This window comes from Phyllobates terribilis, unplaced genomic scaffold (genome assembly GCF_046119375.1).
Source record: "Phyllobates terribilis strain yellow unplaced genomic scaffold, ASM4611937v1 Scaffold_11__3_contigs__length_659146591, whole genome shotgun sequence".
Lineage (NCBI taxonomy): Eukaryota > Metazoa > Chordata > Amphibia > Anura > Dendrobatidae > Phyllobates > Phyllobates terribilis.
The window spans coordinates 437,781,810-437,803,522 of NW_027362771.1; positions in this window are offsets into that span (position 1 = coordinate 437,781,810).

The window sequence follows — 21,713 nt, forward strand, 5'->3', positions numbered from 1 at the left end:
AGTGCTCACTATGCATCTAGATAGGTGCCTTGGGGGGGTCTAGTTTCCAAAATGGGGTCACTTGTGGGGGAGCTCCAATGTTTAGGCACACAGGGGCTCTCCAAACGCAACATGGTGTCCGCTAACAATTTGAGCCGATTTTCCATTCAATTTGTTAGCGGACACCATGTCGCATTTGGAGAGCCCCTGTGTGCTTAAACATTGGAGCTCCCCCACAAGTGACCCCATTTTGGAAACTAGACCCCCCAAGGCACCTATCTATATGCATAGTGAGCACTTGGAACCCCCAGGTGCTTCACAAATTGATTCGTAAAAATGAAAAAGTGGAAAAAAAAACACTTTCTTATTTTTACGGATTAATTTGTGAAGCACCTGGGGGTTCCAAGTGCTCACTATGCATCTAGATAGGTGCCTTGGGGGGTCTAGTTTCCATAATGGGGTCACTTGTGGGAGAGCTCCAATGTTTACGCACACAGGGGCTCTCCAAACACAACATGGTGTCCGCTAACAATTTGAGCCGATTTTCCATTCAATTTGTTAGCGGACACCATGTCGCGTTTGGAGAGCCCCTGTGTACCTAAACATTGGAGCTCCCCCACAAGTGACCCCATTTTGGAAACTAGACCCCCCAAGGCACCTATCTAGATGCATAGTAGCACTTGGAACCCCCAGGTGCTTCACAAATTGATTCGTAAAAATGAAAAAGTGGAAAAAAAAATACTTAGTCATTTTTACAGATTAATTTGTGAAGCACTTGGGGGTTCAAAATGCTCACCACCCATATAGATAAGTTCCCTGGGGGGTCTAGTTTCCAAAATGGGGTCACTTGTGGGGGATTTCCACTGTTTAGGCACATCAGGGGCTCTCCAAACGCAACATGGCATCCGCTAATTATTCAAGCAAATTTTACAATCAAAAAGTCAAATGGCGCTCCTTCCCTTCCGAGCCCTGCCGTGCGCCCAAACAGTGTTTTTTCCCAACATATGGGGTATCTGCATGCCCAGGGGAAATTGCACAACAAATTTTGGGGTCCATTTTTTCTTGTTACCCCTGCGAAAATAAAAAAATTGGGTCTAAAGTAACATTTTTGTGAAAAAAGTTAAATGTTCATTTTTTTCTTCCACATTCCAAAAATTCCTGTGAAGCACCTGAAGGGTTAATAAAGTTCTTGAATGTGTTTTTGAGCACCTTGAGGGGTGCAGTTTTTAGAATGGTGTCACTTTCTGTCATAAAGAACTCTCAAAGTGACTTCAAATGTGATGTGATCCCTAAAAAAATAGTTTTGTAAATTTTGTTGGAAAAATGAGAAATCGCTGGTCAACTTTTAACCCTTATAGCTCCCTAACAAAAAAAATTTTGGTTCCAAAATTGTGCTGATGTAAAGTAAACATGTGGGAAATGTTATTTATTAACTATTTTGTGTGACATACTGCATCTATCTGATTTAAGGGCATAAAAATTCAAATTTTGAAAATTGCAAATTTTTAAAAATTTTCGCCAAATTTCCATTTTTTTCACAAATAAACGCAAGTGATATTGAAGAAATTTTACCACAATCATGAAGTACAATATGTCACGAAAAAACATTCTCAGAATCAGTGGGATCCGTTGAAGCGTTCCAGAGTAATTACCTCATAAAGTGACAGTGGTCAGAATTGTAAAAATTGGCCTGGTCATTAACGTGCAAACCACCCTCGGGGTTAAAGGGGTTAAAGGGGCCGCACACAGCATGAGAAGAGGTGCCGGAGAGTGAAGCAGCCGTAGCTCCGCCCTCACAGACCGTACTGCTGTTGGCGCCACACACCGGAGAAGGACGCTGTGCTAACTGCAGGAACTGTCAGGGACTGAAGAGGTCTCTGTCTCTCAATAGGGGCCCACCAGGGATTTCACCAGTATCCCGTCGGGTCAGTCCGACTCTGACTAGAGGACTGGTAAACCTTCTGACATGTAGTCCTTCATATTCATGAGCTCAGTATAACCCCACCCCCACCACTGATGGACAGTTCTCTGCCTATGCACAGTGTACACAAAAAGCTGTCAATCATGTGGGCTGAATTAAAAAGAGTTCAGCATTCAGAGAACTAGATGAGCTGCAGCAGATAAAACTGTGATTCTGTAAAAACTGCGGCAAGCAGCCCACTAAGTGATACATCTGTAGAATCAGGGTCTTTGTTTCTACATCATGCTGATCTCAGATAGGGTAGCAAAAAACCTGGCTACTGATTACTTTTAACACTTGGACCTGATTAGTACACCAATTAGCATTGACAGTTATTTTGAGTTATTATGCACATGTGCCACCTAGTGGGTATTAGCTGTAATTATATTGTTTAAAGTTTACAAGATTACACTACCCAAAAATTCACCTACCAGTTGAGATGAGAGAAAAGCTAAAGAAATAAATGCATTATATTCATGGTTTTCTGACATGCTCACTTAGGCTTTCCTAATGTTACTGTGTGTTTATAATGCTCCACTCCAAAGACAATCAGAAATGATTGGTAGTGTAGCATGTTGATGCTTGTACCAATGAACAAGATTGCAAGAAAAAAAACCCCTCAAACTTTAGCACAACTCTGTTACTGTACTATTTATAATTTGTGAACTTGAAACAATTCTCTTATATCTCTTTAATTTCAAATTAAAGAAATATAACAGAATTATTTCAAGGGGTGGTCCAGGTTTGGGATGAAAGTCTGCAGTTACTCTATGTGACTGCAAACTTCTGAATCTGTACAGTATGCTATCAGTATTCTCTGGTGCCAATGTAACTGCAAGCATGAGATTTGCGTACATGTGGTCACGTGCCGACTAGACGTACTCGGTCATCGCTCAATTCTCTTGCATTTACCGAGGCTGTGCAAGTCTAGTGGGAATGTGGCCGGAAGTATGCAAATCGCATACTTGCGATCATGTAATTGTCCACTCTCGTTGCAGCACCAGAGAATCCTGACAGTGTGCAGGAGTCGTCTGGGCATTTTTACCTGTCACACAAATTCATTTTCAGCTGCTAGCAAATTTCTGTTCGTTTCCCTATCCACTACAAAAGATAAGCCCTACTAATTACCCCACAGAGGCGCAGTCTCCTTATTGGCCAACGAATATTAGGAAGTCAGCAAACAGAAGAGTCTGCTCACGCAGCAGGCAAACCTTCTGGATGGAGTACATATTATATAGCATAGCTGTATTGTTCAACTGTGAGGGTGAACAAACTAGATTGATGCACTAAACACATAATCAGGATCAGTAACATTAAAGGAAGCAGCAGAAGAAGTCATTTCCAACTTCATCAAAATGACACTTTAATATCCAACCAAGGAACACACAGCAAGTAACTCTCTTCTTATTGCAATGAAATGGACTGGGCCTACCCCAGAAGAGAATATGCACAGGTTACCAACAGGGCTAACATAGACAATTTAAGGGCAATATAATATAAGACAAGCAGCGCTTTGGACACTGCATTTATTGAACGCAGGTGAATCTGCATGTGTTCACTGAAGCATGCGGATTCACCGCATTCAATACATTGTACTCAGGCTTGGACTGGCCCACAAGAGCACAGGAGAATCCTCCGAGGGGCCCCTGTGCAAGAGTGTCCACCATCCTCTTATATGAGCAGCACTTGGCACAATATACTTGACTCACTATGTACAGACAAAGGCAGAATCTTATTCATTTACCAATCTACCCCGTTCATTGTTATATATATTTGTGATTGAGGATAATGTCACTTTTCATGAAGCTGAAAAGTGGGGCCCTAGAGTTGGTTACTGGTGGGCCCTTGGAACCCCAGTCCGTCACTGCTTGTGTCTCTTGTATTCGGCAGCTCTGTGTCCGGTCTTCAGTCTTCTGTCAGGTAGTTTGTGAGCAGGACATACACTATTTTAGTGCCCTGCCCCCATCACAGAGATTGGCCCCCATAACACTTGTAATGCAACTTGGGACAGGAGCTGACATTATGATACCACAATGGGTGGAGATATATGTGGTCTGCCGTCTGTAAATGGTGCCCCCATAATTCCTGGTTCTACTTGAGGAATATTGAGGGTAGTAATAGTCACTCCCATCATTGTAACTGTGTAAAAAAAGTCAAGACAAAAAACCTCACATGACACTTTTACTATCTTTCTTTTTATTGTTTATTGGAATAGCAATAAGTAACATTGTAATAAAAATATTACTGGCCCTTTAAGAAATTAAACCCTGATCACAATGACTCTCAGGTCAGGCCCCATAGAGACCACTGAACTGGCTGTGGTCATTGAGGATCGGCTGAGAACCACTGGACCCAAAGATCCAGAGGAAGGCGAAGAAACCCCCGGGAAAGTTCTGCCTCAGGGGGGAAAAAAATTCCTTCCTGACCCCAGTGGTGGCAATCGGATATTTCCCTGGATCACGTCTGTCCTGCTGCATATTGCTGTAAATCTACATGTATTGTAAGCTCAGGAGTGCTGACCCTGGGAAGGAAAAGACAAGTACACCCACAAATTACAATCTAATGTACAATATACAGGTTGCTCCTGAGGGCATGCAGAATAATGCACACCCTGTCCTAGGAGCTTACAATCTAATATACAATATACAGACTGCTCCTGAGGGCATGCAGAATAATGTATACCCTGTCCTAGGAGCTTACAATCTAATATATAATATACAGACAGCTCCTGAGGGCATGCAGAATAATGCACACCCTGTCATAGGAGCTTACAATCTAATATACAATGTACAGACTGCTCCTGAGGGCATGCAGAATAATGTATACCATGTCCTAGGAGCTTACAATCTAATATATAATATACAGACCGCTCCTGAGGGCATGCAGAATAATGCACACCCTGTCCTAGGAGCTTACAATCTAATATACAATATACAGACTGCTCCTGAGGGCAAGCAGAATAATGTACACCCTGTCCTAGGAGCTTACAATCTAATATACAATATACTGGCTGCTGCTGAGGGCATGCAGAATAATGTACACCCTGTCCTAGGAGCTTACAATCTAATATACAATATACAGACTGCTACTGAGGGCATGCAGAATAATGCACACCCTGTCCTAGGAGCTTACAATCTAATATACAATATACAGGCTGCTCCTGAGGGCATGCAGAATAATGTAACCAATGTCCTAGGAGCTTACAATCTAATATACAATATACAGGTTGCTCCTAAGGGCATGCAGAATAATGTACACCCTGTCCTAGGAGCTTACAATCTAATATACAATATACAGACTGCTCCTGAGGGCATGCAGAATAATGTACACCATGTCTTAGGAGCTTACAATCTAATATACAATATACAGACTGCTCCTGAGGGCATGCAGAATAATGTACTCCCTGTCCTAGGAGCTTACAATCTAATATATAATATACAGACTGCTCCGGAGGGCATGCAGAATAATGCACACCCTGTCATAGGAGCTTACAATCTAATATACAATATACAGACTGCTCCTGAGGGCATGCAGAATAATGTACACCCTGTCCTAGGAGCTTACAATCTAATATACAATATACAGACTGCTCCTGAGGGCATGCAGAATAATGTACACCATGTCTTAGGAGCTTACAATCTAATATACAATATACAGACTGCTCCTGAGGGCATGCAGAATAATGTACACCCTGTCCTAGGAGCTTACAATCTAATATATAATATACAGACTGCTCCGGAGGGCATGCAGAATAATGTACACCCTGTCCTAGGAGCTTACAATCTAATATACAATATACAGACTGCTCCTGAGGGCATGCAGAATAATGTACACCCTGTCCTAGGAGCTTACAATCTAATATACAATATACAGACTGCTCCTGAGGGCATGCAGAATAATGTACACCATGTCTTAGGAGCTTACAATCTAATATACAATATACAGACTGCTCCTGAGGGCATGCAGAATAATGTACACCCTGTCCTAGGAGCTTACAATCTAATATATACAATATACAGACTGCTCCTGAGGGCATGCAGAATAATGCACACCCTGTCCTAGGAGCTAACAATCTAATATACAATATACAGTATACAGGCTGCTCCTGAGGGCATGTGGAATAATGCACACCCTGTCCTAGGAGCTTACAATCTAATATACAATATACAGACTGCTCCTGAGGGCATGCAGAATAATGTACACCCTGTCCTAGGAGCTTACAATCTAATATACAATATACAGGCTGCTCCCGAGGGCATGTGGAATAATGCACACCCTGTCCTAGGGGCTTACAATCTAATATACAGACTGCTCCTGAGGGCATGCAGAATAATGCACACTCTGTCCTGGGAGCTTACAATTTAATACATAATATACAGGCTGCTCCTGAGGGCATGCAGAATAATATACACCCTGTCCTAGGAGCTTACAATTTAATACATAACATACAGGCTGCTCCTGCGGGCATGCAGAATAATGCACACCCTGTCCTAGGAGCTTACAATCTAATATACAATATACAGACTGCTCCTGAGGGCATGCAGAATAATGCACACCCTGTCGTAGGAGCTTACAATCTAATATACAATATACAGGCTGCTCCTGAGGGCATGCAGAATAATGTGACCCCTGTCCTAGGAGCTTACAATCTAAAATACAATATACAGGCTGCTCCTAAGGGCATGCAGAATAATGTACACCCTGTCCTAGGAGCTTACAATCTAATATACAATATACAGACTGCTTCTGAGGGCATGCAGAATAATGTACACCCTGTCCTAGGAGCTTACAATCTAATATACTATATACACACTGCTCCTGAGGGCATGCAGAATAATGTACACCCTGTCCTATGAGCTTACAATCTAATATACAATATACAGACTGCTCCTGAGGGCATGCAGAATAATGTACACCCTGTCCTAGGAGCTTACAATCTAATATACAATATACAGACTGCTCCTGAGGGCATGCAGAATAATGTACACCCTGTCCTAGGAGCTTACAATCTAATATACAATATACAGACTGCTCCTGAGGGTATGCAGAATAATGTACACCCTGTCCTAGGAGCTTACAATCTAATATATAATATACAGACTGCTCCGGAGGGCATGCAGAATAATGCACACCCTGTCATAGGAGCTTACAATCTAATATACAATATACAGACTGCTCCTGAGGGCATGCAGAATAATGTACACCCTGTCCTAGGAGCTTACAATCTAATATACAATATACAGACTGCTCCTGAGGGCATGCAGAATAATGTACACCATGTCTTAGGAGCTTACAATCTAATATACAATATACAGACTGCTCCTGAGGGCATGCAGAATAATGTACACCCTGTCCTAGGAGCTTACAATCTAATATATAATATACAGACTGCTCCGGAGGGCATGCAGAATAATGCACACCCTGTCATAGGAGCTTACAATCTAATATACAATATACAGACTGCTCCTGAGGGCATGCAGAATAATGTACACCCTGTCCTAGGAGCTTACAATCTAATATACAATATACAGACTGCTCCTGAGGGCATGCAGAATAATGTACACCATGTCTTAGGAGCTTACAATCTAATATACAATATACAGACTGCTCCTGAGGGCATGCAGAATAATGTACACCCTGTCCTAGGAGCTTACAATCTAATATATAATATACAGACTGCTCCGGAGGGCATGCAGAATAATGTACACCCTGTCCTAGGAGCTTACAATCTAATATACAATATACAGACTGCTCCTGAGGGCATGCAGAATAATGTACACCCTGTCCTAGGAGCTTACAATCTAATATACAATATACAGACTGCTCCTGAGGGCATGCAGAATAATGTACACCATGTCTTAGGAGCTTACAATCTAATATACAATATACAGACTGCTCCTGAGGGCATGCAGAATAATGTACACCCTGTCCTAGGAGCTTACAATCTAATATATACAATATACAGACTGCTCCTGAGGGCATGCAGAATAATGCACACCCTGTCCTAGGAGCTAACAATCTAATATACAATATACAGTATACAGGCTGCTCCTGAGGGCATGTGGAATAATGCACACCCTGTCCTAGGAGCTTACAATCTAATATACAATATACAGACTGCTCCTGAGGGCATGCAGAATAATGTACACCCTGTCCTAGGAGCTTACAATCTAATATACAATATACAGGCTGCTCCCGAGGGCATGTGGAATAATGCACACCCTGTCCTAGGGGCTTACAATCTAATATACAGACTGCTCCTGAGGGCATGCAGAATAATGCACACTCTGTCCTGGGAGCTTACAATTTAATACATAATATACAGGCTGCTCCTGAGGGCATGCAGAATAATATACACCCTGTCCTAGGAGCTTACAATTTAATACATAACATACAGGCTGCTCCTGGGGGCATGCAGAATAATGCACACCCTGTCCTAGGAGCTTACAATCTAATATACAATATACAGACTGCTCCTGAGGGCATGCAGAATAATGCACACCCTGTCCTAGGAGCTTACAATCTAATATACAATATACAGGCTGCTCCTGAGGGCATGCAGAATAATGTGACCCCTGTCCTAGGAGCTTACAATCTAATATACAATATACAGGCTGCTCCTAAGGGCATGCAGAATAATGTACACCCTGTCCTAGGAGCTTACAATCTAATATACAATATACAGACTGCTTCTGAGGGCATGCAGAATAATGTACACCCTGTCCTAGGAGCTTACAATCTAATATACTATATACAGACTGCTCCTGAGGGCATGCAGAATAATGTACACCCTGTCCTATGAGCTTACAATCTAATATACAATATACAGACTGCTCCTGAGGGCATGCAGAATAATGTACACCCTGTCCTAGGAGCTTACAATCTAATATACAATATACAGACTGCTCCTGAGGGCATGCAGAATAATGTACACCCTGTCCTAGGAGCTTACAATCTAATATACAATATACAGACTGCTCCTGAGGGCATGCAGAATAATGTACACCATGTCCTAGGAGCTTACAATCTAATATACAATATACAGACTGCTCCTGAGGGCATGCAGAATAATGTACACCCTGTCCTAGGAGCTTACAATCTAATATATACAATATACAGACTGCTCCTGAGGGCATGCAGAATAATGCACACCCTGTCCTAGGAGCTAACAATCTAATATACAATATACAGGCTGCTCCTGAGGGCATGTGGAATAATGCACACCATGTCCTAGGAGCTTACAATCTAATATACAATATACAGACTGCTCCTGAGGGCATGCAGAATAATGTACACCCTGTCCTAGGAGCTTACAATCTAATACATGCAATATACAGACTGCTCCTGAGGGCATGCAGAATAATGCACACCCTGTCCTAGGAGCTTACAATCTAATATACCATATACAGGCTGCTCCCAAGGGCATGTGGAATAATGCACACCCTGTCCTTGGAGCTTACAATCTAATATACAGACTGCTCCTGAGGGCATGCAGAATAATGCACACTCTGTCCTGGGAGCTTACAATTTAATACATAATATACAGGCTGCTCCTGAGGGCATGCAGAATAATGTACACCCTGTCCTAGGAGCTTACAATTTAATACATAATATACAGGCTGCTCCTGAGGGCATGCAGAATAATGCACACCCTGTCCTAGGAGCTTACAATCTAATATACAATATCCGAATGTAGCTTACCGCGGGGTGGCAACGGTAGAGCGGGGTCACAGGAGGTCGGTGTCGGCGGGCCCTGGGATCTCATAAGATGTCGGCGCCAGTGAGCAGAGTATCTTTTCCCATTGATTGCCCTGCAGTGGGCTTTGGGAAAATGGACGCAGGAGGCGGCGCATGCATCTCCCGAGATCTCAATCTGCGCATGCGTCACCTCCAGCAGCCATTTTCTCAAAGCCTACTGCAGGGCAATCTATAGGAAATGGGACTCTGCTCACCGGTGCCGATATCTCCTGCCGCCGCCGGCCCCTGAAGCAGTGGCCCTGCCTCTGGTGATCCCGCTCCGCTGCCGCCGCCCCCTGGTAACCTACCGTTAAATAGACTATAAAAGGCACCACCATTTTATTTAAAAAATTATTTTCCACCCCAAAATTTGGGGTGTATCTTATGGTCCGGTGCTTCTTATAGTCTGCAAAATATGGTAATTGCAATGCAAGTCTATGCGTCTGTGGAAAAATTGGACCGCACTTTGACATCTGAGTGTGGTTCGATTTTCAGTGACTGACAGAAGGGAGAAGGTGAGAAACCTTTTGTTTCTCCTCTCCATGTCCGAGAAAAACTGATACCACTCTGATCAAAGTCTGATCAGAGTCTGTAACTCTATTACACCAGTTGCCTCAATTTTACTCATTATATCCTGTGGTTCCAGTTCTGGTCTTCCTGCTGCTATCAAGCCACTACGTTCTCCGTTGTTTCTGCTCCCGCCATCCTGCTGCGCCACCGTCATCTGTCCGTGCTTCATTACTGCTGCTCATCTGAACTAGATGAGACATAACACCTATCATTACAAAAAAGAGGATTAAATGATAGGTCCTATTTAAGGAATTATCCTGATGCACAAGAGAGAACATTTCGCTCAGAGATGTTTGCTGAGATTTTTTAGGGGTAAATGGTGAAGTTCTAAACTTCACCACAAACTCCCCACAGTTACACAATGTGTGAATAGGGCCTTAGTGTTAAGTGAAGAGCTACCTACATAGACTTGCCTTCCTCAAGATGCTGCCTCTGGGACACAAGATGGTTCAGGATTAGAGCTTTACACATTCTGTACCAATTGTGATGTCATGTCCCCTGTGATGTCATAATAACTGTCACTGCTGTGTTATGTATCGAGTTTCCAACATCATGAAGAGTTGAATTAATAAACCAAATCACAGGCTGCAAATAAACACCAGCCTCATTTTTAATTGAGTAATGACGCACATAATAACCTAAACATTTCCATCCTTTTATTCTAATCCGCATCACCTACTACTCTATGACCTAAAGGAAAACACAGGCGCCACAGTGCAATTCCTGATGACGATAAACCGTCAGTTCCCGGTCACTCCTGATCCAATAAGACCATCAGAGCGGATAATGGAGAACTGTACCAGTCTGCTATTAAATGTATGTTCTGAAAACGCTATGTTTTGGCAACATTAATGGCAAAGCTACCCAAAAATGGAGCCAAATGGAGTGGTGTCAGCTGGCCTTCCCCTTTCTATATGCTTTCATTAGAGCACATGGGTGTCATAGAGGGCAAAACCAGCCGATTGCTGAGGGTCTTCAAGACCAGTGACACATGATCAGTTGATCATCAGCAAGTCCTCATTTAGGGAAGGGTTTGTCCAGATTGGTAACCCCTGTTAGGCCGGGCTCATACTGCTTTACTAAAGCACCCAAATGGGCAGATTTTCCATGGAATCTGGTCAATAACATTTTTTTTAAAATCATAGAATCATTATAACAATCACAGCACGGGACACATGATCCAACGCCATTTGCTGATATTTTCAGGTTAATGATGCAGTTCTGAATCCCACTACTAACCCCACATCTACACAATGTATGAGTGAGGTCATACATGAAGAGTTCCCTACCTGGACTTGTCACCTTCAAGCTGTCAGCCTCTAATGAAACAAGATGACTCAGGAGTTACACTTTGTACATTCTATACCAATTGTGATGTCATATGATGTCTATGTCGCGCCCCATGTAGGGCCTTACTGTCTCTGGGGCAGTATATATGTATATCATGGTGGCTGGCCCAGGGCGGACAGATGCGCCAAAAAGGGGATTTAATAAAAATGGAAATAAATGTTCGTGACGCCACCTGTGGATTCTGGTAAGAGGTTACCAGCGCTGCGACAGTCCGCTGAGGCCGATGTTAGGGGCAGCTTTGATGGGACGGCTCCCCACAGGTGGAGCAGGCCTCAGGGCAATATAGGATGAATGGAGGTGGGTGCGCCGGGCGTTGTGGTGCGGTGAGGAAAGTTGGCGCCGGTAAAGAAACAGACGGAGGCACTTCGTGCAGTCGTCCAGGGCTTTACTTACAGTTCTTTAAGGCAAATTCACAGGTGATAGCCTCCCCAGTCGCGCTGCGTTCACCAGGCAGGGGTTCAGTCCTCCTTCAAGCAATTTAGGGGTGCTTGGCAGAACCCCTCTTTCAGATGTGCCTAACTTGACCTTCTCCACACTTGGTCCTTCACACCGTTGCCCTACGCTGCCCACTCTCAGTCCCGCTCGGGTATGCTGCAGTCCTTCCAGTACGTCGGATCCGGGACCAGCCTGACCCCCTGGGGTTTTGAATGTAGCAAGCACGATCCCTCCCGTTTCCTGGCAGGAGCGGGGTGTACGGGTGCCGTCCTGCACGCGCCGTACCCCCTGGGATCCTTTCAGTATAGTGGAGCCTGCTCCCCTCCGGGGCCTCTATCCTGGGCCCTAACTATGGAGCCTGCTCCCTGCTCCCCTCCACACTGTACTTCACTGTACAGTGTTCGCTCACTTCCACCTGAAGTGAACCACAGACTGATCTCCAGACCTAATATGGCTTCCTATTATATACTTGCTGTATATGTGTCCCCTGTTTCTACCTCCTCCACCCACACCCACTACTGGTTCCCCCTACCTTTGGGTTCCCCCCTACTCCAGCCAGTGCCAGGGCTCAGCAGAAAACTACATTGCGTCTTGCCCCTCCTGCTGGCCTGGAGCGGTGTAGTGTTGGATGTAGGTGGTTGGGGTTCTGTGCAGCACTCCCAGCTTACCTGAGAGAAGGGAGACACCACACCTCGGGGTGAGGTGCAATATCTCTGTGGCGACTGAACCCTCAGGGGCGCCACATCTATGATGTTTAAGTGCTTTGTGATGTCATCAGAACTGCCTGTTTAACCCCTTCCAACCCAATGACATACTTTGATTTTGTGAACAGGTTATTTGGATGCAACGGCGCAGACAATGAAGGGACAATAGTAATCATCCAAAACTATAACTATAGGGACACACACACATGCAGTTGAAACCAGAAGTTTACATACACTATATAAAAAGACACATATGCATGTTTTTCTCAATATCTGACATGAAATCAGAATAAACCTTTACCGTTTTAGGTCAATTAGGATTACCATCAATTTTAATATTTGCCAAATGCCAGAATAATGAGAGAGAGAGAGAGAATGTTTTAAAGCATTTTTATTACTTACTGCAAAGTCAAAAGTTTACATACATTTCATTAGTATTTGATACCATTGCCCTTAAACTGAATGACTTGGGTCAAACGTTTGGGATATCCTTCCACAAGCTTCTCACAATAGTTGGTCAGAATTTGGGCCTATTCCTCTTGACAAAACAGGTGTAACTGATCCAGGTTTGTAGGTCGCCTTGCTGGCACCTGCCTTTTCTGCTTTGCTTATAAATTTTTAATAAGATTGAGATCAGTGCTTTGTGATGATTACTCCTAAATAGTGTTGAGCGAGCATGATCGACACTGTTCGGTACTCGCCCGAGCATCTCACTACTCGGGATGTTCGGCGAGCACCGAGCATTTCTGGGTTACTCGGGCGGGAGCTCAGGTCTCCGCTCTGCACGTTTGGCTCTCTTTACAGAGCCAATAAACAAGCAGGGATTGCCAGCCAGTCACTGTAATGCCGCAGCCATGTTGGTTGTGGGCATTACAGTGATTGGCAGCGTCACCTCGAGTATTTAAAAGCAGGTGCTGCCATCTTGGACACAGTCGCTCCGGATCAGACGGTGTAAGGAGAGTGCTGCTGAGCTAGGGAGAGATTTATACTGCGAAATAGGTAGTGTAGGGTCTCTAAAGCCTGCAAAATCAAACAAACAGTCCTTCTGAGGACAAATATCCATCCCAGATATCAGGCAGGCAGGCAGGCTGTATAGGAGACGTAGTGGTTATACCAACAAACACTGCATTACAGTCCTGTGTGCTGCTGCTCAAATTGCTAGACTTAGCCCCAGGTCTCAGGGGCCAGGAAAAATCCTTTTTTTTTCATCTAAATGCTCTTTTTTTTTTCCCTCAGTCAGACTGTACAAATACCCGTCTTATTAACCTTTTGGTATTTTTTCCCCCCAAAAAAATAATTGAGTGTGTCTGTGAGTGTTCAGACACAAATATATCTGCTTAACCCCTTTCCGACCTTGTCAGTAATAGTACGTAGCTGTGCCCTGGGACTTATGGACCAGCTACGTATTATTACGCGCGCTGCGATCGCTCCCGCACACAAGCGGTGCGGTGCGATCGCCGCCGGGTGTCAGCTGATTGTCACAGCTGACACCCAATGCTATGTGCACATTAACCCCCGCAATGCTGCGATCGAAGTCGATCACAGCATTGCAGTGGCAAGGGGGGAGGTGATCGGTATACTCACCTCTCCTGCCGGCGTCCAGCGATGTCTGCGGCGGCTTCCAGATGTTGCCATGACGACCCGATGTCGTCATGACAACATCCGGGTCACCAGGAGGCAGGACGTTCCTTTGGTCATGCGCAGTGCGCGACCAAAGTAATGTCTCCCCTGTGTGCAGCGCTGACAGGCTGCATGACAAAGAGAGCTGCTGCTCTCTATGCCATGCAGCCGATCAGGCTGCAAAAAGTGAAAGTCCCATAGTGGGACAATGTGTAAATGTAAAATAAAATAAAAAAAAAGTAGAAAAGTGAAAAAAAATTTTTTTAAAAATTGTAAAGCTATAAAAATAAAAAAATAATCCCCCAAAAATAAAAAATATATTGAACCCATAATATTTATTTATTATGAAAAAAAAAAGAAACCAATAAAAGTACACATATTTGGTATCGCCGCGTTCCGAAACGACCTGACCTATAAAATAGTCCCACTAGTTAACCCCTTTAGTGAACCCGGTAAAAAAAAAAAAAAAACAAAGCAAAAAACAATGCTTTATCATCATACCGCCAAACAAAAAATGGAATAACACGCGATCAAAAAGACGAAAGTAAATAAAAATGGTACCGCTAAAAACGTCATCTTGTCCCGCAAAAAACAAGCCACCACACAGCTCCATTGTCCGAAAAAAAAAAAGTTATAGCGCTCGGAATAAAGCGATACGCGAAAATTTTTATTGTGTAAAAGTGTCAAAACATAAAAAAACTATATAAATGCGGTACCGCTGTAAATGCACTGACCCGAAGAATAACGCTGCATTATCAATTTTACCACACACGGAATGGCATAAAAAAAAAAACGCAAAAAAAAATTCCTGAATTGTGGGTTTCTGTTTATTCTGCCTCCCAAAAATCAGAATAGAAAGCGATCAAAAAATGTCACATGCCCGAAAATGGTACCAATAAAAACGTCAACTTGTCCCGCAAAAAACAAGCCATCATATGACTCTGTCGGCCAAAATATGGAAAAATTATAGCTCTCAAAATATGGTGATGCAAACACTAGTCTTGGCAAAAAAAGCGTCTTTTAGTGTGTGACAGCTGTCAGTCATAAAAATCCGATATGAATCTGGTATTGCTGTAATCACACCGACCTGAAGAATAAAGTAGTCTAATCACTTATACCACACGAGGAATGGTGTAAAAAAATAAACTCTAGGATTACGGTTGTGCTAGGGTTAGGGTTGGGCTAGGGTTAGGGTTGGGGTTGTATTAGGGTTGGAGCTAGGGTTGGGGTTTTTTCAAAAGTAAAGAAAAAAAAATGATGACAATATGGCGACCAGTGTTGAGCGCAAGTGCTCGCTACTTGAGTTTGCATCGAGTACTCGGGTATGTGTGTCACCCCAGGCCTGGATGCCACAAATATTAAAGGCTGTGTCTGAGAGGAGGAGGGAGGTTCCCTGGTCAGGGACCATTAGCATGCAGCACCTCCTGTCCCAGGCCAGTAGGGGGAGCAGGCTGCCCCTATAAAAGCTGGAACTGGGGCAGGGTTAGAGAGACCAGAACCCACTTCTGAAGTGACCAGAAGGGTTCCTTAGAGGAAGGGACAGGTCAGCAGCAGCTGAGGAGTCCGGGAGGCAGAGGAGGAACTGCAGGCCAGGGACAGAGGCGACGAGAGCCGGTCCTGGCTGAGAGAAGTACACAACCGGACATTGGGGTCCGAGGCTGTCAGGGTTGCAAGCCCAGCAGCAGAGAACCAACCCGCGAGGGATTTCAGGTCCCTTGGCCTAAGAAGCCTGGAGGCTCCGCCACACAGAGGGACCAGTACAGCAAGGAGAAGCAAAAGGTACCCAAGGCCCGAGTCGCAAGCCATACAGGCAAAGTACACGGCCAGCTCAGGGACGTGAGCTATGACACCACAAAAAGGGGGATAGTCAGCAAGAGCATAGAGAGAGAACGGTAGGCCTACACACTCACCCTGACCAGTGGGGCTCGCCCGAATGCTCTCAGATACCCAGGCCCACTCCTAACCGGTACTCCTGTTGGGTCAGTAATAACATCTGCAATAAAGACCCTGGACTGTTTGAAGCGGACTCTGAACTCTTACTATTGCGGCCTGCACTATCACCCCCAGCATTCACCTACACTGCCCTGACGCTACACTCTTCCCGTGGGGAGTTGTCCTACCCCTGTGCTGCACACCAACACCAGCCTCAGTGGTCTGCCTCGCAGCTGCGGTTATCTCTGACCGCAATCCACGGGCGGCGTAGTCGGACATTCCCAAATCTATAAATAGACTGCAACAGCATTTGGTCTGACCACCCTGAGCCATGGGATCGGGTTGCCACTACTACCCCCAGCATCGCACAGAAGCCCGGTCCCAGGTGCCCCACGGCCCAGGGGGCGAGTCAGCTTTTGGCGTAGTCGGCAGGATTGTGACCAACCCGCCACAAACGGGTATTGCGTGCCTGAAAAAGACTTTATGCTTACCTAAGTGAAGTTTCCCGCCATTCGGGGCCATTTCCCGCCAATCAGAGCCGTTTCCCGCCATCGGGCGCCATCTTCGGGACGCCGCGCGGGGAAGAGGGGCATGGACGTCAAAAACGCGCGAGACCTGGAGCCCCGCCCTACGCTGAGACGCTGCGCAAGGTCCTGGAAGGAAATCCAGCGGACGCCGACGTCATCACCGTGCGACGAGAGGTCCTCGCCCAGAGCATCGCGAGCGGAGCCGCGGCCTACAGAACAGGATCGCCGGAAGGTAGGCCACGGTTAACTAGGGGGGAGGAAGATGTCGGACACGGAGGGACCCTCTACCACCAGCGTAGCCGCTGCAGCTGTGATGCCGTTTTCCATGCCCTATATCCCCTGAGCGGCCTGGCTGCCACAGTATGCCGGCGAGTCGCATACCTTGGGCGACTTTAAAGAAAGGCTGTATAGCCTGTTCAAAGTTTATCCCCTGACAGAAGAACAGAAAGTAAGCATACTGATAGGGCAGTTAACTGGTGCGGCCCAGCGGGAGGTAAAGTCTTGGACAGCTGAAGAGAAAAGGACTGTAAGGGGGGTTCTGACCCGTCTACGGGACACCTTTGATACCCGTACCTCAGCAGAAATCAAAATGCGGTTCTATGGATGTAAGCAGCTAGCTCAAGATAGCATGAGAGACTATGCCCTAAATTTACAGGAAGCCTTGGGGGCAATTAAGCAAGCTGACCCTGGCAGCGTGCAGGATACAGATAAACTGTTGACTGACCAGTTCATAGAAGGTCTGCTGTCCAGGGCCCACAGAACCCAGCTGCGCCTCATGGCCCTACAGAACCCCGATTTGACTTTTGCACAGTTCAAAGATAGGGCCATCCGGGTGCTCCGAGAACCCGCACCAGGTGGCGCTGTAGTTTCCCGGTGCCCTGCCATCACTTACCACCAGGAGGCAGCGCCCTACCCTACAGACCTTGTGGAGGCTGATGCGCAGGCCCTAAACCCATCCCCGCCTGCAAACCTGCACCATCAGATCCAAGAACTAACAAAGAGTGTTGCTGCATTGACCAGGACCGTACAGTCGTTACAGATGGACCCGTCAGGACCAATCAAGCTGGCTTCCAGTCCGGAGGATGTCCCGTGGCGTCGACGGAGGAGGATCCCGTCGTTCAGAGGGAGGCCCGCCGATCGTTACACTGAGGATGGACAGCCGATTTGCCGCCGTTGCAGCCAGCCGGGACACGTAGCCAGGTACTGTACTTTAAATGGGTCCGACCTGGGGCAGAGGGCCAACCCCCAGGCATAAGGTCACCAGGCCCGTCTAATTGGCGTGATAAGTACGTAGGGGGACGCCCGGTTTTACACGTAGTGCTGGACAGTATCCCCATGAGTGCACTGCTGGACACTGGGTCCCAGGTGACTACCATCCCCTATGTACTTTTCAAGCAGTACTGGAGTGACACTGACATAACCTGCTATCCAGACAGTGACTTGAGCATCATCGCCAGCAATGGCCAGCCCGTGCCGCAGGTGGGGTTCAGAGAGATGACCATTAAGATTGGTAAAGTTGAACTGCTGGCACAGGGAGTGATCATTGTGGACATTGAGAAAGTCACCCTAAAATAACCTTGGGTACTAACGTGATTGAAAATTGTCTTTCAGAAGTAATTGTAATTTTGCAGCAGGTGGCGATGAATGCGAGCTCCAGCCAACAGAAGGTCCTCCAGAAAGAGATAAGAGCCCTGATGAGACGGCAACAGGTAAAACTGTCTGGTGGTGAGATCGGTAGCGTGAGGATGAGCGACCCGTTCCCCATTGCCATGCCTCCCAAAAGTGAAATGATGATCTGGTGTCGGACTGCAATCGGGTTAAGAGGGAGAGACTACCAAGCCATGGTAGAACCCGTGTACTCAGACAGCAGGCCCACCATTTTGACAGCCCGGGGATGGTTGATGTCCGCCATGGACGGGTGCCCGTCCGGATCTTAAACATTGGGGAAAGGGAAGTACACTTGCCCCGGTACGCTACACTAGCCAAATTGTATACTGTTGAACACAATGCTGTCAGGGCCGTGGAACCCTTGCCTCCATCTCCCCAGGCGGAGGGTAATGGCTCCCAGAAACCCAAGGAGGACTGGTGCCAGAAACTCCACGTGGGTGCTGACTCCACTCCCTTGCACCAAAAACAAGGAGTCTACCGGGTGGTTCAGGAGTACGAGAGAATCTTTAGTAAGCAGCCGCTAGACTTCGGCAGGGTGAAAGGGGTAGAACACCACATCCCCACGGGGAGCCACCCACCAATAAAAGAGAGATACAGACCTGTACCCCCTGCACATTATCAGAACGCAAAGGGCATGCTGAGAGAAATGAAAGAAGCCGGGGTCATTAGAGACAGCTGTAGCCCCTGGGCAGCCCCCTTGGTTCTGGTAAAAAAGAAAGACGGTACCATGAGAATGTGCGTGGACTATAGACAAATCAATCGTATCACTCATAAAGACGCGTACCCGTTACCTAGGATAGAGGAGTCTTTGGCCGCACTAAAATCAGCTAATTTCTTCTCTACTTTGGACCTTACTAGCGGGTACAGGCAGGTTCCTGTGGCAGAGGCTGACAAGGAGAAGACCGCCTTCACCACCCCGATGGGATTGAGCGAATTCAACTGTATGCCATTCGGGCTCTGCAACGCACCCGGGACCTTCCAGAGGCTGATGGAATGCTGTCTAGGGCACCGAAACTTCGATATGGTCCTACTTTACCTGGACGACATGATTGTCTATTCAAAGACTTAACAGGACCATCTAAAGCACCTGGCCGAGGTGTTCGAGGCCCTGGCAGGCTTTGGCATGAAAGTGAAATCCTCCAAGTGCCATCTGTTAAAGCCGAAGGTACAGTACCTGGGGCACGTGGTGAGTGCAGAAGGAGTAGCCCCAGACCCCGACAAGGTCACAGTAATAAAGAGCTGGCCAAGCCCCTCAAACATCAAAGAAGTGAGGCAGTTCCTCGGGTTGGTAGGCTACTACCGAAGGTTCATCCCCGGGTTCACAAAGATGGCGGCTCCAATGCAGGACCTCCTTATAGGTCAGTCTAAATCCAGAAGTCAAAAGCCACCCTTCAAGTGGGACAAGCCGGAAGAGGAGTCCTTCCGCCAGCTGAAGATGGCCCTCACGGTGGATGAGTTCAGGGCCTACCCCGATTATGGCCAGCCTTTTATTCTCCACACAGACACCAGTAATGTGGGGTTAGGAGCCGTACCGTCCCAAAACCAACAGGGCAGAGAAAGGGTGATCGCGTACGCCAGTCGGAAGCTGAGGCCCACTGAAAGGAACCTGGAGAATTACAGCTCCTTCAAGCTAGAATTCTTGGCAGTGGTGTGGGCCGTCACAGAAAGGTTTAAACATTACCTGGCCTCCGCAAAGTTCACTGTGTACACGGACAACAACCCGTTGACACACCTGGACAATGCAAGACTAGGTGACCTAGAACACCGGTGGATGGCCGGGCTATCAAATTATGACTTCACAATCAAATACCGGGCAGGCAGAACCAACGCCAACGCAGACGCCCTATCAAGAATGCCCCACCTACCCGAAGGAGAAGAAGACTCGGAAGAGCTGGAGGAAGTAGAGCTCCCTGCGTTCCACCGGTATGGGGCCACTCAGTATTCTCACCGGGTAAGAGACAAAGACCTAACCACCGTCATGTTCAACCCCTTACCCCACCACGGCTGGGCTGAAACGCAAGATAGTGACCCTGCAGTTCACCTGGTGAAAGACCTGTTAATCCAGGCAGACGTTAGCCCTGGCCGGGACGCTCCAGAGGAAGCCAAGCAGTTATGGAAGGAGAAAAGCAGGCTATTCCTCTACGAAGGTAAGCTGTGCAGAAGGCTTATCAACCATCGGACGCACGAGCTGACCTGGCAGGTAGTGGTCCCGAGACGGGATGCAGCAATGGTCCTGGAGGCCTACCATGACAGAGCGGGACACTTCGGGAGGAAGAAACTGGAGTTCCTACTGAGAGAGCGATTCTACTGGATCGGTATGAGAGGGGCCATAGAGAAGTGGTGCAGGGACTGCGGCCCATGTCACCTCAGAAAGAAGGACCGTACCAGCCAGAAGACACCCTTGAGGCTCATCGTCACCAGGCAGCCTCTTGAGCTGGTAGCTCTGGACCATGTGAAGTTGGCTCCAAGCCGGTCCGGCTATATCTATGCCCTCATGATTGTGGACCATTACTCCCGGTTCTTGGTGGTGGTCCCGGTTAAAGACTTGACGGCCCAAACGGCGGCCAGAGCCTTCCAGCAACACTTCTGCCGTCCACACGGGTATCTGGAACAGGTCTTGACAGATCAAGGTCCAGCGTTTGAGGCGGAAGTCTTCCAGGAGTTCTGCAACCGCTACGGCTGTAGGAAGATTCGGACAACGCCTTACCACCCGCAAACCAACGGGCTGTGTGAGAAAATGAATAATATCGTCATTGATCTCCTCAAGACGTTGCCCCTAAAAGAACGTAGCCTGTGGCCGGAGAGGCTGCCAGACCTGATAGACTTGTACAACCATATCCCGGTGAATGCTACAAATTGCACCCCAGCTTACCTGATGCGAGCAAGACCAGGTAAGCTGCCGGTAGACCTGGAGATGGGAGTCCTGACACCTGAGGACACCTCCCCAGACGCGGACTGGGATACTGAACGGCGGCTACAGTACAAGAAGGTACAGGAGAGTGTGGAGAGGAGTCTGGCTCAAGCGAGAGAAAAACAAGAGAGGCTCTTCAACCAACACGCCCCTGCTGGTCCCCTGGAACCTGGTGAGCAGGTCCTGAAGCGGAAGAGAAGGCTTCACAAGCTAGATGACCAGTGGGAGAGAGACCCGTACAAGGTACTGCAGTCCGACCACGACAACTCGAAGGTATGTGTAATAAGCAAGGATGGAGGAGAGACCACGAACACTGTCTC